The sequence below is a fragment of the Silene latifolia genome, chromosome 1 (genome assembly GCF_048544455.1).
Source record: "Silene latifolia isolate original U9 population chromosome 1, ASM4854445v1, whole genome shotgun sequence".
NCBI lineage: Eukaryota > Viridiplantae > Streptophyta > Magnoliopsida > Caryophyllales > Caryophyllaceae > Silene > Silene latifolia.
In genome coordinates, this window is record NC_133526.1 from 140096407 (window position 1) to 140123696 (window position 27290).

At 34.0% G+C, this 27290-nt stretch overlaps 1 long non-coding RNA gene across 3 annotated transcripts; it reads left to right on the forward strand.

The window, feature by feature from the left end:
• The first annotated feature begins 1361 nt into the window (after window positions 1-1361).
• LOC141609855 (uncharacterized) lies at window positions 1362-14039 on the forward strand. 3 transcript variants are annotated; one of them, XR_012527766.1, is made up of 8 exons: window positions 1362-1753; window positions 11066-11133; window positions 11436-11517; window positions 11707-12778; window positions 12875-12995; window positions 13134-13208; window positions 13293-13371; window positions 13737-14039. It is a non-coding gene; the product is annotated as an uncharacterized LOC141609855 (long non-coding RNA). The 3 variants fall into 3 exon arrangements; XR_012527778.1 differs by having other exon boundaries at window positions 13300-13371; XR_012527772.1 differs by having other exon boundaries at window positions 12875-13208; window positions 13300-13371.
• The last annotated feature ends 13251 nt before the right edge of the window (window positions 14040-27290 follow it).

Below are 27290 nucleotides of genomic sequence, written 5' to 3' on the forward strand. Positions count from 1 at the left end.
TTCATCCATGAAGGGGAAAAATAAATGAGAAAATTTTTACAAAAGCTAAACACTGTCAAGGAACCAACTAAGTAACCTAAACCAAACTAAGTTACTTGTTTACAAGCCAACTTCTAATATGAGAATTGCTACTAGCAGAAAGACGGATTTTTAAGACCCACTGCAGCTCTGTGGCAAGAAGCTCAGGTTTCTTAGCACGCCCCAGGAAGATGCGATTATTTCTTTCCTCACAAAGAGTGAAAACCAGACCAGCTAAACAGCTAGAGACCAAAGCACTCTTCCAGCTAAGCATCCCATGTTGAGGTAGCAGACGGTATAACCAGTTCTTCAAGGCCAGAGCCGACCATGATCCAGTCAAGCCAAGCCATTGCATCATCAGCCTACGAACAGCCTGAGAAAAGGTACATCTAATGAACAGATGTCTATGTAATTCTAAGGCACCCTCACATAGACAGCGTATGTTTACCACGTGATAACCACAGGCACTAATCTTGTCAACACTGGATAAAACCTGTTGAGCAGCTTGAGTGAGGCAAATCTTGTGCTTTAGAAGGATCTCAGGATAGGACATGACTCTAGCCCAACCAAGCTTACTATGTTTTGGCCTAAATATGTCATACACCTTTTTTATTACAAAACGACCCCTCAAAACACAGGAGTCAAGAGCAGCCTGGGCAGCATCCTGATCCCCAACAATACCCAGAAAGTTGTCCCTAACTTTGATGATTGCTCGCCAACTTTCAGCATGACGAGGCTTACACTGAACAGTCCAAATTGAGGCACCAAGCATATAATAATCCTTTGTCCACTTATCCCAAATTCCATCTCTATTTTGGGAAAGCAGCTAGAGCCACTTAGAGATAAGGGATTTGTTCCAACTCAGGAGCTCCTTTATGTTGAAACCACCCTCCTGCCAAGGGGAATAAATGGAATGCCAGCTTTGAAAAATCATCCTACGCTTACCAGGTTGAATACCCCAGAAATAATCCTTGCCACTAGAAGAAAAAACCCCTATCACGACGCGGTTATCGTGGCGGTTTTAATAGAAACGACGTGAAAAGCCCAATAAATTGGCGAGAACCCAAATTTTGTGTATGTAGGAGGTCTATTGTGGCAGTTTATGTAAGAACCGACGTGATAAGTGATACTTTTTATGGCGGTTCCAAATAGAAAACGCCACTATAAGTTTATTGTGGTGGTTATATTAACAACCGACGTTAAGAATGACGCTAAATGTTAATACTAAGTTACAATATTTTAGACTAAAAAACCGCCATTATATGTTTTTGTGTCGGTTTTTAATTAAAACCGACTTTAATAGAAAAAAATAAAAAAAGCCATCCAAAACCCATTTACAGTAGTTCTTTCGTCTTCTTCTTCATTTCCCCAACCCCCAAATTAAACCCCAAATCCCCTCAATTCAATCATCATCTCCAACCGCCAACTCCATTTTCTCACGCCGCCCAAAAACCATCCATTTCCGTCTCACGCCGCCCTTGACAACCGTCTATCTCCTTGTTGTTTCCGGCCACACCGCACATTTTTCGACTCAATTCAATCATCAATTCCGATTTTAACTCAGGTAACCCCATTTTTCTAACTCCCCTCTCTATACTACTGATTGTTTCAGGCCACCATCATCTCTACTCACGCCACCGTCGACAACCACTATCCTAGCCAAGTTGAACTCCGTCTACACCTCAATTTCAAGTCCGACTCTTCATTTGTTATCAAAATCCATTTGGGACATCAGGTATATTTCATTATCTGCGTATTCGGTTTTCAGTTTTGTATATATTTTGATCAAATTGAATTAGATATTCACTTTGGAAATCTTTCATTGGTTTTTTGGTGTCAAGCCGTCTTAAATTGATTCTAATACTGCTTTGAAATTACGAGAAGTGTAGTATTAAATTTAATATTATCTATCTAACTAGAATGAATTGAAGGAAATGTAGATTCATATACATATTAACATACTCTTATATGTCTAAATAATTTGTCATAAAATTAAAACGGATTTTATGCATGCAAACAATAATATAAAAGAAGAGAAATAATGTCCTTACATTCAATATTTCGGCTATATTGGGCACAAGAGAGATCACCTTTCTCTTCTTGTTCTTGAGCTATTCCAATGGATGAACAAGATCTAAGAATAAGATCTCTCCCCAAGCTTTATACCCAAGGCTTAACACTTAATCTAATTAATATTATTTGATCTAGTATAATATTAATATGGGAGAAAATTGAACCAAAAACTTTATAAAACTCTTATGTGTTTTCGGTTTTTAAGAGAGAAGAAGAGAGGATTTTCTTCTCACTAGAACTTGTATTTTTGGATGAGTGAAAAATAATGGAAATAATACACTACCTTTAGTATATTATTAGGCAAAATTAAAGAAAAACAATGATAGTTTTTCTTCCCCAAAACCGTGTAAGAGGAGGGCTATTGGGGAGCCAATGCATGAAAAATTTGTTCTTCACAAGGAACAATAGGCTTGCATGCCTAGACTTGCTTTTTCATTATTATGTTTTATCAACTAAATAAAACAATTAACTAGCTTAATCTCCCCAATTTTTCGGCACTTAACATAATATGGTTCCCATATTATTTTTGTCAATTGTCAATATGTCACATGTCATATGTGACATAAATATGTTATGTATTTTTAACATATTAAAAATCAACGTATTAATAAAAATACGTCACATACAAAAATCGACTTAGTAATTTCATAATTACTTGTGCCAAAATATTTTACCATTTATAAATTTCAACTGATTGAATTTATAATAATTCATTCATTTAAATTGTTACATTAAACAATTTATTTCATCCGAGTAATTATACAATTTAATTACTCAGACCGTATCTCATTTAATCACATTTCAATTTGATACGTAAATTTTACTTCCAAAATCGTCCGTCAATTTTCAAGTAATTTAATTAACTCGTAACATTATACGATTAATTAAATGATCAATTAAGAGTATCGCCCTATAGGTATGACCTAGGGGGTCAACTGATCACCACCGTCACACGACAAGAATGTCAAACTCTAGTCGACCAATCATTACCGATATATATTGACCAGGTTGACAGTAACAATATTACTTCCCAATTATATTCTTTAAAATGAGATTTAATAACGATATTTAAATCATGTGATCGCACTATTGTTGAGGACACATTTCCCAACAATCTCCCACTTGTCCTCGACAAGTGTGCGTCACCAATTCTCTTATCCTATTACTATCTCCCACTCAATGCAAGGTGTCTTTCGGGTCGTACTTGCAAGTGATCATATCGAGAGTGGTTTCCTCGATCTGGAGAATAACTGATTGACCGGAGTTATCTAACATAGATACCATCCGAGCGTGGCCACGCATTTCTAGTTCATTACTCCTCGAGTGGCCCTGAGATATTGTTTTAGCCCTGACAAGGGGGTGGACAATTCCTATCGCACTTATTCCCTTCGACTAGCCACAGCCATCATAACCCAAAATATGCCCATTTGACCCCATTTACGAAGGTCGTAGTAACACAAATCAAAGTTAATCTGAAACTGTGCTATCTTAGGCGAATAGTCTTTAGTCAAAAGAATCGACTCATTTGAATACTATAGTAGCTCTCGCCACGACCAGGCTATATAAATTTGCCAGAACTCTATAAGCGGTCATTAGGCCCGACAAAATGTTCTTAACGATGCGCCTATGTGATCGACTAGTCATCTCACATGACTCTATGGCACTTGAACTTGCCATCAATCGCCTCACACTCTAGTCACTTCGAGACGTCACCTCATACAAGTGACTATGGGCAAATACTATGTTAATCCGTGTTCACTTTAACGGGGTTCAATTGTCTCTACAACCCGTATGGATGTAACAAAGTATAAATTAAAGATAAAAGACAAATGTGATTATGAACATGAACAAAAACAACACTTTTATTTCATTTCAAAATCTAACAGAAATTTGGTACACGTTTAAGTCCCATGGACGTAACATGCCCATCATGCTTAGCCTGCGATAAAGGCTTGGTGAGCGGATCGGCTATGTTGTCATCCGTCCCACCCTTACAAATCGCAATTTCCTTTCTTTCAATGAAATCTCTTATTACATGATATTTTCTAAGTACATGTCTAGATCTATTACTAGACTTCGGCTCCTTAGCTTGGAAGATCGTCCCACTATTATCACAATAGAGAGTGATAGGATCATCGGCGGTAGGTACTACTTTTAGACCTTCCGTGAATTGCTTGATCCACATAGCTTCCTTGGCGGCCTCCTCGATGCTTTGCTATGTACTCACCTCCGTTGTTGAATCCGCGATTCTGACTTCCTTGAAGCTTCTCCAGCTTACGGCACCACCATTGAGCATGAAAACAAAACCAACTTGTGATTTCATGTCATCTCTATCTGTTTGAAAACTTGAGTCCGTGTATCCTGTAACACGCAACTCGGTGTCTCCTCCAAACACAAGGATAGAGTCCTTAGTTCTTCTCAAGTACTTAAGGATGTTCTTGACAAATCCAGTGACTCTCACTGGATTTCCTTGATATCTACTCGTCATGCTCAAGGCATACGAGACATCGAGACGTGTGCATATCATGGCATACATGATTGATCCAACAAAGCGAAGCGTAAGGGATCAACTTCATGCGTTCAACATCATGGGGTTCGGAGGGACATTGAGTCCGCTCAATATCGTTCCGGTTACCATTGGTACCAAACCCCTTTTGGATTTGTCCATGCTGAATCGTCAAAGAATCTTATCAACATAAGACTCTTGACTTAGTGCCAATATCCTCTTGGGTCTATCTCTATAGATCCGGATACCTAATATGCGTTGTGCCTCTCCTAAATCCTTCATTTGGAAGTGGTTACCTAACCACTTCTTAACAAAGACAACATTGGAATATCATTTCCAATGAGTAGTATGTCATCGACATACAAGATTAGGAACACAACATTGCTCCCACTCAATTTCATGTATAAACATGGTTCCTCAACATTTCGAGTGAACCCATTTTCTTTTATAACATGATTGAATCGATGATTCCAACTTCTAGATGCTTGCTTAAGACCATAAATGGATCTCTTAAGCCTGCACACTTTGTTAGGATTTTTAGAATCAACAAAACCTTCGGGTTGTATCATGTACACCTCCTCTTCTAAATGCCCATTTAGAAAAGCGGTTTTGACATCCATTTGCCAAATTTCATAATCATGAAATGCGGCGATCGCTAACAAAATCCGTATGGATCTTAGCATGGCTACGGGGCGAAGGTCTCATCATAATGGAGACCTTGGACTTGGGTAAATCCTTTTGCCACTAGCCTAGCTTTGTAGACATCGTCATGTCCTTCTATGCCATTTTTGACCTTGAATATCCATTTGCATTGGAGGGGTCTTGCCCCTTTAGGCAAATCTACCAAGTCCCAAACTTGGTTTTCAAGCATAGAATCCATTTCGGACTTCATGGCTTCAAGCCATAAGGTGGAATTAGGACTAGAGATTGCGTCCTTGTAGGTGGCGGGCTCGTCACTTTCCATAAGCAACACATCAAGCGTTCCATCTTCTTCGATAAGTCCCACATATCGATCGGGATGGCGAATAACTCGGCCCGTCCTTCTTAGTGGAGGAGGTACAACCGCGTTAGACGACGAAGGAACATCTTCTTGCGTCTCTACCTCGGTTTGTGGCTCTTGAACTTCGTCAAGTTCAAAATTTCTCCCACTCTGTCTGTTAGAAATAAATTGTCTTTCTAAGAAGACAGCCTCGCAAGACACAAACACTTTGTTATCTTGAGGTTTGTAGAAGTAATAACCTCGAGAGGTCAAAGGATAGCCTACAAAGATGCATTTTTCGGATCTTGGGGCAAGCTTATTGTCGGGTTTAGTCTTGACGTAAGCATCACATCCCCAAATCTTCATATAGGATATATTTGGGATCTTACCCGTCCACATCTCACATGGAGTCTTTTCAGTGGACTTTGTGGGACTATTGTTCAAAGATCGAATTGCGGTTTGTATCGCAAATCCCCAAAACGAGTTCGGTAACTCGGTTTGACTCATCATGGATCGAACCATATCTAGTAGGGTTCGATTCCTCCTTTCGGCAACACCATTGAGTTGTAGTGTTCCAGGTGGAGTAAGTTGTGATATAATACCACGACCTTTCAAGTGCGAATCAAATTCATGGCTAAGGTATTCTCCACCACGATCGGATCGTAGTGCCTTAATCCTTTTGTTCAATTGGTTCTCTACTTCGTTTTGAAACTCCTTAAATTTCTCAAATGCTTCACTCTTATGTTTCATCAAATAGATATACCCATATCTACTTAAATCATCGGTGAAGGTTATGAAGTAGTCATAATTACCACGAGCGGTGATAGTCATTGGTCCACATACATCGGTGTGTATGAGTCCCAATATCTCACTAGCTCGTATCCCTTTACCGCTAAAAGGATTACGAGTCATTTTGCCAAGTAGGCAATATTCGCATGTACCAAATGATTGATAATCAAATGGTGTAATCACATTAGTAGAAATTAATCTTTTGATGCGATTCTCGTTTATGTGACCTAATCGACAATGCCAAATGAACGCTTCACTTGGATCACTTGTTTTGAGTTTCTTTGATTGTATGTTATAAATATCATTTGTTGGATTTGAGGTCTCTAAAATGTAAATGCCATTAATGGAAGAAGCTTGGCCAATAACCAAATCATTCCTAGAAATAGAGCAACGATTGTTCTTAATGACAAAACAAAAACCGTCCATGTCTAGCATGGCGATTGAAATAATGTTTTTAGAGAGCGTAGGAACATAAAAACAATTATGCAAATTCAACTCAAAACCATTTGGCAAAGCTAGAACATAAGTTCCTTTGGATTCGGTCGCTACCCGAGCTCCATTTCCAAGTCGAAGATCCACATCTCCCTTGCTAAGCTTCTCCACATCTCTTAAACCCTGTAAATGATTACAAAGGTGAGAACCACAACCGGTATCAAGTACCCATGTCGTAGTGGAAGTATAATTTATATCAATAACATAAATTTCTTTAGGAATTGTACCTTTTGGAGTAATGAGTCCCTCCCTTATATTTCGCAAATACATAGGGCAATTCCTTAGCCAATGTCCCATGCCATAGCAATAATGGCACTCATCATTAACTTGCTTGAAGTTCTTGATTTTCTTTCCTTTCTTCTTGAACCTCTTGCTCTTTGAAGCAAGAACTTGATTGCTAGAGCTCCCACTAGCTTTGGCATCGTTATCTTCCAGAGATAAAGACCCTATAGATCGTATGAGGTAGTCTTCCTGAGACGGATTCACACGAGGTCTAGTAGTAGTGGGTGGTTTAGAAGTGGTGATGAAATTAAGGTTTCCATCCGAACCTATCCCGAAATGAAGTTCTCTAGTTGTATCAAAATTATTGGTGGAGCATACGTTGTCAAGAACATGGTGATATGATTCAATGGTTATCGGTGCGGTAGTATTTGATGGATTCATTGTAATGCACTACAAATATGGAGGAAAGGAAATATTAACATTTGTCTTTAAAATCATACTTGCAAATATAACAAGATATGAACATTTATATAGTGACCTCTACCCAACTATAATAAATGATTCCAAGACCCAAATTCATATTAACTTGGGCACGGTGTGGCCGATGAAACCCTTATCAATATAACTCGGTGGATTAACGCTTTAATCGATTCTACTTCTAGAACTCTTGGTCGATAATATTACATTAACATTTATCTATAGCCCAAAACACATTCAATAAGGGGACGGTGTGGCCGATGAAACCCTTATCGAAAAACTTTTGTTGAGTTCAATCCAAATTTCGAATAAATGTGTCCATGATCCAAACCCACATTAACTTGGGCACGGTGTGGCCGATGAAACCCTTATCAACATGAATTCGGTGGATAGACATTTATCACCCACTTCCCCTACGTAACAAGGTTTGTACCCCGGTGTGGCCGAGTGCACTCCCTCACGAAATAGGTTTTCATGGTTTCTACTCTTTGGTAAGGCTATGTCTCAATTAATTGTTTTAGCGAGAGGTCATGTCAATTTATTATCTATCACGTTTTAAGTGAACTAAAGCGGTGAACTACGATAATTCGAATTGACACGGTCGATAAACTCGATAAAATAACAATGCATGTTTAGTTATGGCGATTTAGCGATGCATGTGACATAAAATAAAATGCAAGCATAAAATAAATAAATCCTAGTATGGCCTTTCCTAAAATAGAAAAACTATTAATCTATTACATATTCGGAAACCAACTCCATTGGTCCCTTGAACTTCGGTTGTGGTACGCATCTCGAGGTAACACCGTCTTTATGTATCGCCATTCTTGAAGAAATCCGCCTTTTGGAACTCCGGAATGAATAAAATTACATAATAAATTACATAATTTCCTATTATACATTTGTAACTAAAATAAAATAAATCTATTAAATATTACAAAACGGTGATACGAGATCACAATAAAATTACAACCGAATCGATATTCCCATACATTTCGGGAAATACCAATTAAAAACTAAGGCCATACTAAGTAAAATTACATAATTCAAAATTACATAAATTGAAATTATGATAATCATAAAGAAAATGCAGCATTATAATATGTATGAACATGCTCAATTTATATGCTAAATCGCCTTTTTAATATGCCAATATCGTATATTACTCGGTCTTTACGGATTTGCGTGATTTCAACATTTTATAATCACAAAAATACATAAACTCATATTTATGCATAAGTTAATTACCCTAACCTCTTAGGACTCAAAATATAGTCTTCACTAATAATTTGACCATAATTAACTTTTATTTACAAAATTGTTCATAAATGGACCAAAAATTACAAAAATTAGCTATTAAACTTCAAATAAATCCAAAAATTTCAAATAAATTCAAAATTTGAAATTTAAATTCATGAACATTCTGGAAAAATCCATGACACTCATAATGTTCAAAATCTTAGGTTAAAAATTTCGAAAATTTTCCGGAAAAACAATGTTGCGGTTTATCGATATTTAATAAAAATCATAAAAACATGGAAAAATTATTTTCATTAACCTTTCAATTTTAGATCTGAAAAATATAATAAAATGCAACATTAGGCGTTTTTCCTAAGTCATAGATTATGTTTTATTAATTTTTCACTAATAATGTCACTATTTATGCTATTTTTCTTCAAAAAATTCATAAATCATGCTAAAAGACTTCTTTATAGCCAATTATTTTACACACATCTTGTAAAATTGCATGTGACAACATATTAATTTTCTATGACCAAATTCGAAATTTAACTCATATTAACCTATTTTTCTCTTAAATCCGAATTTAATGATGAAAAATTCATTTTTCGAGCATAACAAGTGCAAAAATTATGAAACTTTACAGGTTATCTCAAAATAATATATGTAACAACATATCCAAAAACCAAGTGAAAATTCGAAGTATAGCTATTTTTAGACCAAAAATGACATTTTTACTCATAAAATCACATTTAAATGCCATTATTGTAAATTATGAACAATAAAAATCCGAAAAATTAACCAAAATATCCTAAAACACTTTAGTACCAGAAATATTAACATGCATGTATTTATTTCGTGATATATCATAATAACACAAATTTTACAAGTTTTATTTTGTTATTCATATAACTCGGAAAAACTTTTAACCAATTTGCATGCAAACAACCGTGGCTCATGATACCGATTGAAGGAAATGTAGATTCATATACATATTAACATACTCTTATATGTCTAAATAATTTGTCATAAAATTAAAACGGATTTTATGCATGCAAACAATAATATAAAAGAAGAGAAATAATGTCCTTACATTCAATGTTTCGGCTATATTGGGCACAAGAGAGATCACCTTTCTCTTCTTGTTCTTGAGCTATTCCAATGGATGAACAAGATCTAAGAATAAGATCTCTCCCCAAGCTTTATACCCAAGGCTTAACACTTAATCTAATTAATATTATTTGATCTAGTATAATATTAATATGGGAGAAAATTGAACCAAAAACTTTATAAAACTCTTCTGTGTTTTCGGTTTTTAAGAGAGAAGAAGAGAGGATTTTCTTCTCACTAGAACTTGTATTTTTGGATGAGTGAAAAATAATGGAAATAATACACTACCTTTAGTATATTATTAGGCAAAATTAAAGAAAAACAATGATAGTTTTTCTTCCCCAAAACCGTGTAAGAGGAGGGCTATTGGGGAGCCAATGCATGAAAAATTTGTTCTTCACAAGGAACAATAGGCTTGCATGCCTAGACTTGCTTTTTCATCATTATGTTTTATCAACTAAATAAAACAATTAACTAGCTTAATCTCCCCAATTTTTCGGCACTTAACATAATATGGTTCCCATATTATTTTTGTCAATTGTCAATATGTCACATGTCATATGTGACATAAATATGTTATGTATTTTTAACATATTAAAAATCAACGTATTAATAAAAATACGTCACATACAAAAATCGACTTAGTAATTTCATAATTACTTGTGCCAAAATATTTTACCATTTATAAATTTCAACTGATTGAATTTATAATAATTCATTCATTTTAATTGTTACATTAAACAATTTATTTCATCCGAGTAATTATACAATTTAATTACTCAGACCGTATCTCATTTAATCACATTTCAATTTGATACGTAAATTTTACTTCCAAAATCGTCCGTCAATTTTCAAGTAATTTAATTAACTCGTAACATTATACGATTAATTAAATGATCAATTAAGAGTATCGCCTATAGGTATGACCTAGGGGGTCAATCGATCACCACCGTCACACGACAAGTAATGTCAAACTCTAGTCGACCAATCATTACCGATATATGTTGACCAGTTGACAGTAACAATATTACTTCCCAATTGTATTCTTTAAAATGAGATTTAATAACGATATTTAAATCACGTGATCGCACTATTGTTGAGGACACATTTCCCAACATGAATATTGGCTTCTAAACTCGTTGTGTTTGTGTCATTTGCAGGCGTGGGGAAATTTGCTGACAACAACCGCAAGCTTCTGTCAATCATAAGTGTTGTATTTCTCAGCCTTGTAAGTGTGGAACCTGATATTTTCTCATGCAAAATTTCTTATAGATACTATTGATCTCCGAAAATTTTAAACTTCGATGAATTAAAAAGGTCAATTGACGAGAATATCTCGTGCTGTATTATTAAGACTGGCATAAAATTCTTCCGACTTTTAAGTTTGGATTAAGACTCTGGATTGTAAGCTTGTACCACTTTCATGGCTTCTCACAGTTCTCAGTTTATTCAAGTAAATACTAGAACTGCGTTCGATTTTGACATTGCTGTGTGTTTGTATATGTGATCATTTTTCGTAAATGCGCATAGGTCCCATGGATACAAGTTACCAAATCAAGGTCATTGCTTATGATGGTTAACCCTACAGGATTCCTTCTAGCTATTGGTTTGGGTGCGTAAGTTAAACAGCTAATTTCATGTCTTTCCTTGCATACATTTGCTTACGTTAAACAATTACCATTTTCATATCAACTATTTTCGCTGCCAATAAGGACTGTCTAACAATATACTCTTTCGGTGCAATTAGCTGCTTACAAGATCCGTTGTTTGAATTTGACTGATTGTGTATTTTAATTGATAGAGAACAACTGATGTTGTGATTTTAATTGATAAAGAACATCCTTTCACAACCAACATCATCCTGTCATCTGCCATTCTTCTTTTCCTTTTACATGGTATAATTTCCAACTTGAATCATTTCAATTTAACTAATTAGGGTTTCTGGGTAATTAATTTTTTGATTCGAAATATATAAATTAGATTGTTGTGTGATTTTCTACTGTTTTATGAACTTAAATATAGCATACTTTCTGTTGCATTATAAGTTCTAGGCTTACAATGATTACATTTGATGATTAGAGTTGATAAGATTTGGGGTTTTTACTTCAATATGAATTAGTTGATTTATCTATCATTCTGTTTGATTTTTCAGAATGTAATGGCATCGTTTTAATTATTTTGGCATGTATAGATTGAGCCTTGAGATGGAAGAGTAGAAAATCTAGTTATTGGCCCGTCATACAAACTTAACGAGTTAAAACTACGTGAAGTAAGTCCGGACTCTACAGAATCTTCACTTCAATTTATATAATCTTCGCTTCCTGCCTTTTTGATGGACTGTTCCAGTATTGATACTCTGATGTGCCGTGAATAACAAAAAATTTACATAATTTGACTAAACATGTATGCTATTTTGGTTTTCTTGTTTATATGGATTATAGTTTGAGGTAAAATATGACCCGAACTGAACTGGTGTAACTTGCTGCTTACATATCTTTCGAGTAATAGAATCCAGGAGATCGCTTTGGTGCATTTTATTTTCTGAATCATTCATCAAACCCTAATCCTGAAAGTATTAACCAAATCCAAGTACCCGACAAATAATTCCACCATAGAATGCATCATTTTACGGAACTGATGGCTCTTATGTTTCCATTATTTCCCCATACATCTCCCAAGAACAAATATGTCTAGGAGATTTTTTGACACATATCTCCCTAGAAGTATTTTCTTTGTTGTCTCTGTTTTCTACAGTCGATCTTGAATATCCTGAAGCGCAAAGTGCACTGCTATAAGCATCCCCTGAGAAGCATCGAAATTGAGAGTGTTGATTCCACAAGCTTTCTCTCGGAACTATCAGAGTTTGAGATCAGGTTAAGACTCTCTTGGTTTGAAGTTTAGCTTATAGAAATCTCAAATATATGTATCCACTATGATTTGATTATCAGTTTTCATTGAACATTGCATAGAAGTTAGAAACCCATTCCCGCTACCCTTATAGAATTGAGCCACAATCGAGGAAAACTTGTTAAGCAAGTTCATAAAAGACATGTTGCGGCTTAACTTATTCTGCAAACTTATCCTCTTCAGGTACTACATACGTAACTCGCTGCCCCATTATGCGTTTTTTTAAGGTGTATCAAATACTCCGTAGTTGTTTGTAAAATTGTTGAAGTCTCAAAATGACGAGTATTTCTTAAGGATGTGTCACTTTATTGTCTATTGCAGGAATGCAACAGTATCTAACCCATGTAATGCACTTATTTCGTAAAACTAACACATATCTCCCAAAGTTGTTAAAAGGTGAGTATATATAATGATCTGTAACTCTAATATACTTACGATCTAGCTTGCTTGATTCTTTAAATTATTGTGAAATTGTCAAAGCTTGCAGGATTTACAACAAATAGAAACTAGCTGGTGTTTGTCAAATGTGATGTTGATTGCATTACAAATAGAAAAGGAGGTAAGAACACACAAATACCAAGGAATTTGATAAGAATTTGTGTTTGTTGCGCGCTGCTCTGACTTTCTTCTCTTAAATCATATTACGTTTGACTAGTGTCGAAATCAAAGCAAGTAGAGTGCTTATTTCGAAAAGTGATAATTGCTTTTAATTAAAATAACAAACAAAAGAGAGAAACTAAACAGAAAAGAGATCAACATGATAAAATAGGCTACATAAATAATATTTGTTTCTAGGAGTCTATTTAGTATTTCTGTTATGGGCTGCCGTTAATTGAAAGAACTCATATATTCTATGTTGTAGATAGCTTTGGTTTTGGCATTACCACATGTTGCTAGATAACTGACCCGGCTGATTATGCATAGGTGACCTTATAAATGGTGCTAGGTAATTGACCCGGCTGGTATTGTTATATTATACACACTTCAGACCATTGCTGAGGTTTGGCATGTTGATTGTAGCTGTTTTTAGAGAAGGTGTTTCTTATTTTTGTTCTTGGTATGGTTTATTTATCTAGTTGTATATTTATATTCTTACTAATAGTCCTATTTATTAACTATAGCTTTTGGCGGAATCAACCATGTCAAATGGTGATACTTACGAGATCAAAGAAGACTTTCACGGAAATTGCAACCCAAAAGAAAGCCTCACAATTGTCTCACCAATGTTTTGCTGTAAGTTTAAGGTTATATCTTTGTTGCAATTGTTTTTATGGTACCAATTGTTGGAATATGTGTCCTCCGACAATAATGCGATCACGACTGTTGATCATGATGATCACATGTTTAAATCTCATTATAAAGAATACAATTGGGAAGTAATATTGTTACTGTCAATTGATCAACATATATTGGTAATGATTGGCTGACTAGAGTTTGACATTACTGTCGTGCGATGGTGGTGATCAGTTGACCCCCTAGGTCATACCTATAGGGCAACACTCTTAATTGATTATTTAATTAATCGTATAATGTTACGAGTTAATTAAATTACTTGAAAATTGACGGACGTTTTTGGAAGTAAAATTTACGTATCAAATTGAAATATGATTAAATGAGGTACGGTCTGAGTAATTGAATTGTATCATTACTCGGATGAAATTAATGTTTAAAGAAATAATCGAAATTGAATGAATTGTTATAAATACAATCTGTTGTGATTTATAAATGGTAAAATATTTTGGCACAAGTAATTATGATATTACTAAGTCGATTTTTGTATGTGACGTATTTTTGATAATACGTTGATTTTTAATATGTTAAAAATTACATAAAAAATTTATGTCACATATGACATGTGACATATTTACAATTGACAAAAATAAAATGGATCACTTGTTATCCATGTATGCCGAAATTAGGGGAAGAAATGGGCTAATATTGTGTTTGATTAAGATAATGGTAAACACAATGATTACCTTATTTCCTAGCCATGCAAGCCTATTGTATATTGTAAAGAACAACACTTGCATGCATTGGCTCACCCTAAAGGCCCCTTCCACCCGGTTTTGAGAAGGCAAAACCATCATTGTTTTTCCTATAATTTTACCTAATAACACTAAAATGTTTTAGTGTATTCATTATTCATTCTATCATCCAAAAAAATACAATTCTAGAGAGAATAAAAATCCTCCTCTTCTTCTCTCATCAAAACCGAAATAATTAAGTGTTTTATAAATATTTTGGTTCAATTTTCTACTAGATTAATATTATACTAGTTCTTATAATATTAATTTGAATTAAGAGAAAGCCTTGGGTATAAAGCTTAGGGAGAGATCCTACACTTGGATCTTGGTTCATCCATAAGGGAAAGCTCAAGAACAAGAGAGAAAGGTGATCTCTCTTGTGCCCATTAAACCGAAATCACCAATGTAAGGACATGATTTCTCCTCTATTTTTCATATTGTTTGCATGCATAAAATCCGTATTTAATTTTATGACAAATTAATTTCGACATATATGAGTATGTTAGTATGTATAAAGATCTACATTTCCTTCAATCGGTATCAAGAGCCACGGTTGTTTGCATGCAAATCGGTTAAAAGTTTTTCCGAGTTATAAGAATAACAAATAAAACTTGTAAAATTTGTGTTATTATGAGATATCACAAAAATAATCCATGCATGTTAATATTTCTGGTCCTAAAATGTTTTAGGATATTTTGGTTAATTTTTCGGATTTTTATTGTTCATAATTTACAATAATGGCATTTAAATGTGATTTTATGAGTAAAAATGTCATTTTTGGTCTAAAATTAGCTATACTTCGAATTTTCAGTTGATTTTTGGATATGTTGTCACATATATTATTTTGAGATAACCTGTAAATTTTCATAATTTTTGGACTTGTTATGCTCGAAAAATGAATTTTTCATTATTAAATTCGGATTTAGGTGAAAAATAGGTTAATATGAGTTAAATTTCGAATCTGGTCATAGAAAATTAATATGTTGTCACATGCAATTTTACAAGATGTCTGTAAAATAATTGGCTATAAAGATGTCTTTTTGCATGATTTATGGATTTTTGAAGAAAAATAGCATAAACAGTGACATTATTAGTGGAAAATTAATAAAACATAATCTATGACTTAGGAAAAACGTCTAATGTTGCATTTTATTATCTTTTTCAGATCTAAAATTGAAAGGTTAATGAAAATAATTTTTCCATGTTTTTATGATTTTTATTAAATATCGATAAACCGCAACATTGTTTTTCCGGAAAAATTCCGAAATTTTTAACCTAAGATTTTGAACATTATGAGTGTCATGGTATTTTTCCAGAATTTTCATGAATTTAAATTTCAAATTTCAAATTTATTTGAAATTTTGTGATTTATTTGAAGTTTATAGCTTATTTTTGTAATTTTTGGTCCATTTATGAACAATTTTATAAAATATGGGTTAATTATGGTCAAATTATTAGTGAAGACTAAATTTTGAGTCCTAAGAGGTTAGGGTAATTAACTTATGCATAAATATGAGTTTATGTATTTTTTGTGATTATAAAATGTTGAAATCACGCAAATCCGTAAAAACCGAGTAATATACGATATTGGCTAATTAAAGGCGATTTAGCATAAAATTAAGCATGATCATACATATTATAATGCTGCATTTTCTTTATGATTGTCATAATTTTAATTTATGTAATTTTTAAATTATGTAATTTTACTTAGTATGGCCTTAGATTTTAATTGATATTTCCTGAAATGTATGGGAATATCGATTCGGTTGTAATTTTATTGTGATCTCGTATCACCGTTTTGTAGTTTAATAGATTTTTTTTTATTTTAGTTACAAATGTATAATAGGAAATTATGTAATTTATTATGTAATTTTATCCATTCCGGAGTTCCCAAAGACGGATTTCTTCAAGAATGGCGATACATAAAGACGGTGTTACCTCGAGATGCGTGCCACAACCGAAGTTCAAGGGACCAATGGAGTTGGTTTCCGAATATGTAATAGATAAATAGGTTTTCTATTTTAGGAAAGGCCATACTAGGATTTATTTATTTTTATGCTTGCATTTTATTTTATGTCGCATGCATCGCTAAATCGCCATAACTAAAACATGCATCCTTATTTTATCGAGTTTATCGACCGTGTCAATTCGAAATATCGTAGTTCACCGCTTTAGTTCACTTAAAACGTGATAGATAATAAATTGACATGACCTCTCGCTAAAACAATTAATTGAGACATAGCCTTACCAAATAGTAGAAACCATGAAAACCTATTTCGCGAGGGAGTGCGCTCGGCCCCACCGGGGTACAAACCTTGTTACGTAGGGGAAGTGGGTGATGAATGTTAATCCACCGAATTCATGTTGATAAGGGATCTATCGGCCACACCGTGCCCAAGTTAATATGGGTTTGGATCATGGACACATTTATTCGAAATTTGGATTGAACTCAACAAAAGTTTTTGATAAGGGATGTATCGGCCCCACCGTGCCCTTGTCGAATGTGTTTTGGGCTAAAGATAATTGTTAATGTAATATTATCGACCAAGAGTTCTAAAAGTAGAATCGATTAAACGTTAATCCACCGAGTTATATTGATAAAGGATGTATCGGCCCCACCGTGCCTAAGTCGATATGAATTTGGGTCTTGGAATCATTTATTCTAGTTGGGTAGAGGTCACTAGAAAAATGCATAAAACTTGTTTAAATTGTACATTTTTACGAGTATTATTAAAACGACATTTGTTTTACTCCTTATATTTTGTTTTGTAGACCACTTCTTTTTCATAACAAATGGCAACACCAACACCAACTCCTAATGCTACACCTCTCGCTAGTTCGTCATGGCTCCGATCCTTTATGGATCGATGTAAACTTGAAAAGAATGGGTCAAATTTCTCCGAATGGGATGCCCAACTCAAATTAGCCGCCGAAGGTGACGACAAGCTTCGTTACCTTACCGAGGCCTCTCCACCCGAACCCTCCACTAGGTCCACCGCGGCCACTAGGGAAGCATATGAGGCTTACCAAAAGGAGTCCGCCGCAATGAAAAATGTCTTAATATTTGCGATGGAGGCGGACCTCCAAAGGAGAGCCTTTAAAATGGGCAATGCTAATGAGATATACTCCAAACTTGTGACCATGTTTTCACAAACTCCGCGGATCGTCCAATATGAGGCGGCCGCGGCATTCTTTGATCTCGACTTCAAAGAGGGGCCAAAAGGTTAGCCCTCATGTGCTCAAACTCATGGAGCTTGTCGAGACCTTGAAAATTAAAAGGTTGAAATTCCCAAAGAACTCATCGTAGATAGGATTCTACACTCCTTGTCCAAAGTCAAGGCATATGTGCAATTCCGGGTGAATTTCAACATGCAAGACAAGGATGTGTCTCTTGAGGAGTTGCACAAGTTACTTGTGCAAGCCGAGAGTGACACGGGGTTAAATGTGAACCCTCCCAAGGATGTGCTTAACATAAGCACTAAAAGTAAGGGGAAGTTCAAGAAGAATGGGAGAAAGGGCAAGAAGCAAGCTCCCACATTCACCAAAGCTAAGTCTTGTGAATCTAGCACCTCAAAAGTCAAGAAGGGTCCTCTTGATAAATGCCATTATTGTAATGGCATGGGACATTGGAAAAGAAATTGTTCCAAATACCTTGGTGATATCAAAGCTGGAAATATCACTCCAGTAGGTAAATGACTAACCTTCTTTTATGTTTCTAAATTCAACTATGCTATTGTGATGCAAAGTTGTGATAATGTATCTCCCTTTTTATTGTAAATAGGGCCTCCACCAAGCAAAGACAAAGGAAAGGAAAAGCAAGCATAAGAAACCATGGAGAAGCTAGGGATAGCTTTCATGGAGCTTTGCTTTTCATTGTCTTATTTTAAAAGTTATGTTTTGGATTTTTAGAACCTTAAGTTTCCGTGTTCGACATGGAAAAGTATTTTGGATAATGGTTTGTATTTTTGGATGATGGTGACTTGGTTTGCAACCCAAGTCACCCGTTTTATCATTTATCCTTTATGTTCTAAATTTTCATCTTTAGATGCTTGCTCTTAGGAACATAAGATTATTCACTTATAGTGATCTAATAGACAAATATAATGACGGGTTTCATTATATGTCCACATGCTTAAGGCTTGTGTATGATCATTTATAAAGCGATTTTGAGTCTATGAACTCTCTTAAAGGAATGTCGACCACCAAGTACACATATGAAATCAAGAACTATTAGTCTATCTATGAGATAATTCTCCTTATACTTCAACATCATTAATTTGTGTCTCATATGCTATCTTTGAATCTATAGTGTATTTATTCTAAAGATAGAGTGGGAGAAAAATGAGGACACAACACACAAGGCAAGATAAAATTGTGTACTTGTGTATATGAAGATCTACACAAGAGAGAATGATTTGAATGAAGGTATATTTATTTATAGATGAGATCTATGGTCTCAAGTTAGTTCTATATGACTAAAGAGACCAAGTGTAGTAATCATAAGAGATTATTCTCAAGATAACTACACGAGGAGACCAAAAGAAAGTTTTGGAAGAAAAAATGACTAATGTAAAGTCTTAACAAGTTTTTGACTAAGTTTATGAAATATTTGACCAATAGTTTCAACCTTGAGATTTACTTAAGAGCCTAAATGAATCATAGTAACATACTAGTTATGATCGAGTTGCAAAGATTGATATACCGATATCTTCAATGGCCAAAGTTTTAACCACGCAAATGTCATTGCTTAACCTCACTATGAAATGGTTAAACCTCCTTCCAAAAGGGTATTTGCGAAGGACGTATTCTAGATATTGTTTATACTTGAATAATGACATTACTACACATCATTATGACATGAGTGTGTTGGAGATTTAAAATCTCTTTCCGTAAGGTTAAGATGAGACCACTTCAAAATAGGTATTTTGAAAGGATATGATGGGAACATTTATGGTTTTATCCTAATAACTTGGCAATGCAATTTATATTTCAATTCTTAATAAAATTTTCGATTGAGAAGTCAATTTCGAAATGTGTAGAATTGAGTGGGAGTTAGGAAATTCTCATGTAAAGACATGGAATTTAGTGGGAGCTATCATCTTTTGAATATTTACGACTCATCACTCATTAAAGAATGACGAGCTAATACCTTCTTTCATAAAAAAGCTTTTGAGTTATCAATTCTGGATGAAAATGGACAATGATGAATCCAATTACATCAAGGGATGTTGGATTAGTATTAAGAGATACACATCGTATCAACATTCACATAGGTTATTCATGTAGATGAAAATGGAATTGCCATTAGCAGTCATGGTCGTTCATTGAACCTATGAACGGTTGATCTCATGATTATTAGTAACTAATGTTTCCGCCATTAGAATAATCATGTACATGTCCAATTATAAATCATATGCATAAGAGCATGATGATTGATTGGTGAGCCATAATAGAAACGTCATGAATTCTCAAGTAGAATCCGATGAGCGATTTCAGTGTTTAACGGAATACTCTATTATGTGTCAAGAGGTTGCACATATTATAGGGAGTCCGAGCACATATAAGGATTTATGAGAATCCCAAATCTTTCAAGCCTAGAAAGAGAAATGAGAAGTTTTTGAAAGATGCTTGGTTGAATAAGAGGTTATTCAAGATAATCTTTCCTAGTTAAGCTAGGACTTGTGAGAAGTACTATGCTAATAATCTTGACAAATTGTTACAAGATTCTACAAAACATATACCTAGTGCATCGTGTGTGGATGGAATACTTGATCAGTACAAGTTATATCATTCATCACAAATTCGTTCGTTATGAGATAATCGATAAGAAAATTCTTTCAAGTTAAAGAACCGAAACTAAGGTCGGGAACCTTGATGTGTACTTGGTAAGATTCATGCTATGAGAGAGAACATGAATGTGAAGGAAATTGCAAGTGTAAGAAGTTTGAACACATGGACACATGGGATGTTAAACTTCTATTGCAATCAATAAGTGTTTACACTGACGATAAACATCACAAGGTTGTAATATGATATTGACTACCCGAGTGTGATGTCGACATTTGTCGTTTGAGTTATTATTAACTCACCTTGTACATTGTTATATCCAAACGGGTTGTAAAGACAATTGAACCCCGTTAAAGTGAACATGGACTAACATTGTTTTTGCCCATAGTTACTTATATGAGGTGACGTCTCGAAGTGACTAGAGTGTGAGGCGATTGATGGCAAGTTCAAGTGCCATAGAGTCATGTGAGATGACTAGTCGATCACATAGGCAGACTGTTAGGAACATTTTGTCGGGCCTAATGACCGCTTATAGAGTTCTGGCAAATTTATATAGCCTGGTCGTGGCGAGAGCTACTATAGTATTCAAATGAGTCGATTCTTTTGACTAAAGACTATTCGCCAAAGATGGCACAGTTTCAGATTAACTTTGATTTGTGTTACTACGACCTTCGTAAATGGGGTCAAATGGGCATATTTTGGGTTATGATGGCTGTGGCTAGTCGAAGGGAATGAGTGCGATAGGAATTGTCCATCCCTAGTCGGGGTTATAACAATATCTCGGGGCCACTCGAGGAGTAATAAATCGAAATGCGTGGCCACGCTCGGAAAGTATCTATGATAGATAAGTCCGGTCAATCGGTTATTCTCCAGGATCGAGGAAACCACTCTCGATATGATCACTTGCAAGTACGACCTGAAAGACACCTTGCATTGAGTGGGAGATAGTAATAGGACAAGAGAATTGGTGACGCACACTTGTCGAGGACAGGTGGGAGATTGTTGGAATATGTGTCCTCCGACAATAATGCGATCACGACTGTTGATCATGATGATCACATGTTTAAATCTCATTATAAAGAATACAATTGGGAAGTAATTTTTATTGTCAACTGGTCAACATATATCGGTAATGATTGGCTGACTAGAGTTTGACATTACTGTCGTGCGACGGTGGTGATCAGTTGACCCCCTAGGTCATACCTATAGGGCAACACTCTTAATTGATTATTTAATTAATCGTATAATGTTACGAGTTAATTAAATTACTTGAAAATTGACGGACGTTTTTGGAAGTAAAATTTACGTATCAAATTAAAATATGATTAAATGAGGTACGGTCTGAGTAATTGAATTGTATCATTACTCGGATGAAATTAATGTTTAAAGAAACAATCGAAATTGAATGAATTGTTATAAATACAATCTGTTGTGATTTATAAATGGTAAAATATTTTGGCACAAGTAATTATGATATTACTAAGTCGATTTTTGTATGTGACGTATTTTTGATAATACGTTGATTTTTAATATGTTAAAAATTACATAACAAATTTATGTCACATATGACATGTGACATATTTACAATTGACAAAAATAAAATGGATCACTTGTTATCCATGTATGCCGAAATTAGGGGAAGAAATGGGCTAATATTGTGTTTGATTAAGATAATGGTAAACACAATGATTACCTTATTTCCTAGCCATGCAAGCCTATTGTGTATTGTAAAGAACAACACTTGCATGCATTGGCTCACCCTAAAGGCCCCTTCCACCTGGTTTTGAGAAGGCAAAACCATCATTGTTTTTCCTATAATTTTACCTAATAACACTAAAATGTTTTAGTGTATTCATTATTCATTCTATCATCCAAAAAAATACAATTCTAGAGAGAATAAAAATCCTCCTCTTCTTCTCTCATCAAAACCGAAATAATTAAGTGTTTTATAAATATTTTGGTTCAATTTTCTACTAGATTAATATTATACTAGTTCTTATAATATTAATTTGAATTAAGAGAAAGCCTTGGGTATAAAGCTTAGGGAGAGATCCTACACTTGGATCTTGGTTCATCCATAAGGGAAAGCTCAAGAACAAGAGAGAAAGGTGATCTCTCTTGTGCCCATTAAACCGAAATCACCAATGTAAGGACATGATTTCTCTTCTATTTTTCATATTGTTTGCATGCATAAAATTCGTATTTAATTTTATGACAAATTAATTTCGACATATATGAGTATGTTAGTATGTATAAAGATCTACATTTCCTTCACCAATAGGTTGATTCTGATTGTTCATGAAGTCATTTTATGGTAGAATTTTTTTATATTAGTATGCGTCTTTTATGAAGTCATTGTGCAATTGATTTAATGCTAATCATAAGGTAGATTGATAGTTCCCTATTTATAATGTCTTATGTTGATTTTAATCATGCTGAGGTGGTTTTTCTTACTATTGGTTTGCTAAATTTATTATTGCAAATTCAATAATGTTGATTGACGAGATGAAAGATGTTAGAGAAGTGTGGTCTATCAAAAGTTTAGATAACATGTAATGTTGATTAGTTTATTAATTAAGACGTGTATGTGATTATTTATATACTTGGATGTATATTTTTTTTTAACATTAGCAATACTAATTTATTGGGTCGAAGTTTGTTGGTTGTTATTCTCTTTATGTATTGTTTGTTCATTTTGCCATTTGGATTGTCAAATCTCTAGGATATTGCTTCCAAAATTTTGGTAGCAAATATTTTTTTTTTAAATAACTACCTATGGTGGCGGTTCTTCAACAACAAACAACCGTCGTTATAATTGCCTTTAATGGCGGTTCTATACCAACAACCGACGTTATAATTACATTTAGTGGCGGTTCTGTAACAATAACCGTCGTTATAGAGAACATGTAATGGTGTAATGATATTATTGATATACCTATGGTGGCGGTTCTGAAACAATAACCGCCACTATGAGTGAGTTATAATGGTGGTTCTTGTCTAACAACCGTCGTTTTATATAAGCCTATAATGGCGGTTTTGTTTTAAAACCGCCATTGTAGGTAAGCTATAGTGGCACAACTTGTTTTTCTACTAGTTTGCACAACTTGTTGACCAGGTTAGCAACTACCCTAGGCAAAAGCAGAGCAGAACACCAGTAATTTTCCAAGGCAAACAAGACAGAGTTAATGAGTTGAAGCTTCCCTGCATAAGAAAGAAGATTACCAGTCCAATGGCGGATAGAGGACTGAATCTTATCAATCATTACTTTGAAATCCTAGGAGCCAACCAGCCTGGATTTAAAGTGACACCCATATTATTATTATTATTATTATTGTTGTTGTTGTTGTTGTTGTTGTTGTTGTTGTTGTTGTTGTTGTTGTTGTTGTTGTTGTTGTTGTTGTTGTTGTTGTTGTTGTTGTTGTTGTTGTTGTTGTTGTTGTTGTTGTTGTTGTTGTTGTGATGGTTTCTAGTAAGGATGTTCATTTACGTTTTATTATTATTATTATTATTTTTTTATTATTATTTTTTTTGCAAGAAAGTTATACCCATCTATTCATCCACGAGAGGGGAAAAAAAATAAATGAGAAAAATCTTACAAAAGCTAAACACCGTCAAAGAACCAACAAAGTAGCCTAAATCAAATAAGTTACTTGTTTACAAGCGAACTTCTAATATGAGGATTTTTACTAGCAGAGAGACGAATTTTTAAGACCCACTGTAACTCTGTGGCAAGAAGCTCAGGTTTCTTAGCACGCCCCAGGAAGATGCGGTTATTTCTTTCCTCCCAAAGAGTGAAAACCAGACCAGCTAAACAACTAGAGACCAAAGCACATCTCCAGCTAAGCATCCCATGTTGAGGTAGCAGACGATATAACCAATTCTTCAAGGCCAAAGCCGACCATGATCCAGTCAAGCCAAGCCAGTGCAACATCAGGCTACGAACAGCCTGAGAGAAAGGACAACGAAGGAATAGATGTCTGTGAGATTCTAAAGCCCGCTCACAAAGACAACATCTATTAACCAGGTGATAGCCACGGGCACTAATCTTGTCAACAGTGGATAAAACCTATTGAGCAGCTTGAATGAGGTAGATCTTATGCTTTGGAAGAATCTCAGGATATGACAGGACTCTAGCCCAACCAAGCTTACTGCGTTTTAGCCTAAGTTTGTCATACACCTTGCTGATTACAAAACGTCCCTTCAATACACAGGAGTCAAGAACAGCCTAGGCAGCTACTTGATCCCCCACAAGACCAAGCAAACTGTCCCTAACTTTGAGGATTGCTCGCCAACTTTCAGCATGATGAGGCTTACACTGAGCAGTCCAAATTAAGCCATCAAGCATATTATAGTCCTTTGTCCACTTATCCCAAATCCCATCTCTATTTTGGGAAAGCAACCAGAGATGGGATTATTATTATTATTATTATTATTATTATTATTATTATTATTATTATTATTATTATTATTATTATTATTATTATTATTATTATTATTATTGTTATTGTTATTGTTATTGTTATTGTTATTGTTATTGTTATTGTTATTGTTATTGTTATTGTTATTGTTATTGTTATTGTTATTGTTATTGTTATTGTTATTGTTATAGTTATTGTTATTGTTATTGTTATTGTTATTGTTATTGTTATTGTTGTTGTTATTGTTATTGTTGTTGTTGTTGTTATTGTTGTTGTTGTTGTTATTGTTGTTGTTATTGTTATTGTTGTTGTTATTGTTATTGTTGTTGTTATTGTTGTTATTGTTATTGTTGTTATTGTTATTGTTGTTATTATTATTATTATTATTATTATTATTATTATTATTATTATTATTATTATTATTATTATTATTATTATTATTATTATTATTATTATTATTATTATTATTATTATTATTATTATTATTATTATTATTATTATTATTATTATTATTATTATTATTATTATTATTATTATTATTATTATTATTATTATTATTATTATTATTATTATTATTATTATTATTATTATTATTATTATTATTATTATTATTATTATTATTATTATCATTATTATTATTTAAAATGGATGCGCGCATCTTTCATTAAAATAGAAATACAAGTTTACATGAAATTGGTGGGGAGCCGAGAGACAATCTGGGCTCCCACGCCCTTAGCAACAGCAAAACTAAGTCTAGTAAAAATATAAGCGGCCATCCGAGCCCCCGCATCCTGAGATACCGAGAATTTCTGGATCCGCTTGAATAAGGCAACTGCATCCGAACCCAACTCCCCAAGTGAAGAGAAAGAGAAAGGAAGAAAACCACAACCCGCTGCCGCGCACAAATCCCCATACTTAGCACACTTACGCTGAGAAGCATCAGCGACAACCCGGCCAGGCACAAAATCCGCCATCCCAGTCCGAGTCAAAGGAGAAGACCCTATCAAGTCGACACACACATCGCGCCCCCTGTCCCAAGAATATTATTATTCTTATTATTCTTATTATTCTTATTATTATTCTTATTATTATTATTATTATTATTATTATTATTATTATTATTATTATTATTATTATTATTATTATTATTATTATTATTATTATTATTATTATTATTATTATTATTATTATTATTATTATTATTATTATTATTATTATTATTATTATTATTACTATTATTATTACTATTATTATTATTATTATTATTATTATTATTATTATTATTATTATTATTATTATTATTATTATTGCTATTGTTATTATTGTTGTTATTGCTATTGCTATTATTATTGTTGTTATTGCTATTGCTATTGCTATTGTTATTATTACTATCATTATCATTATCATTATCATTATCATTATTATTATTATCATTATTATTATTATTATATATTTTTTTTTATGAAAGGATGCGCGCAACTTTCATTATAAAGAAAATAAAAATTTTACATGAAATTGGTGGGGAGCCGAGAGACAATCTGGGCTCCCACACCCTTAGCAACAGCAAAGCTAAGTCTAGTAAAAATGTAAGCGGCCACCCGAGCCCCCGCATCCTGAGATATCGAGAATTTCTGGATCCGCTTGAGCAAGGCAACTGTGGGATTCATCCGTATGCATCCCTTTAAATTTAAGGACTATAACGAATTATAACATGATGAAACTAGTCATAAAATTAAATTGCATAAACAAAATTGTAAAGGATTAAGAAATAACCTTCGGTCCTAGCAAATACGGCTTAAGAACAATATCAAAGTTGATATTCGCCTATTAGTTGCACCCAAGACGATATGAGATATGCCCTTAACTTGTTGCTAGAATCGATCCCTCAAATTTTCTGTAAAATTAGGTTTTTGTATTTTTGTTGAGATGAGAGGCAAGAATGGGAAAAGATCTAGGTTAAGAAAAAAACCTCTAACTCTCCTTATAACCGAGTATATGGAGAAATAAGGTTGATTTTCTTTTTCCAAAAATCGGCCCATATGAACCGAAATAATAAGGATTAAAATCCTTATTTTCGGTTATTCTAAAAATGTATAAATGTGTTAAATATAAATTGTCATCTAGTGAGAATCGAACTCATGACCTCTTGGTTTGAGTACCCTCACTATTACCACTATGACACATTCATCTTGTTGATATTAAATATAACCGATTACATTTAATTACGAATTTACATATTAATTCGTCCA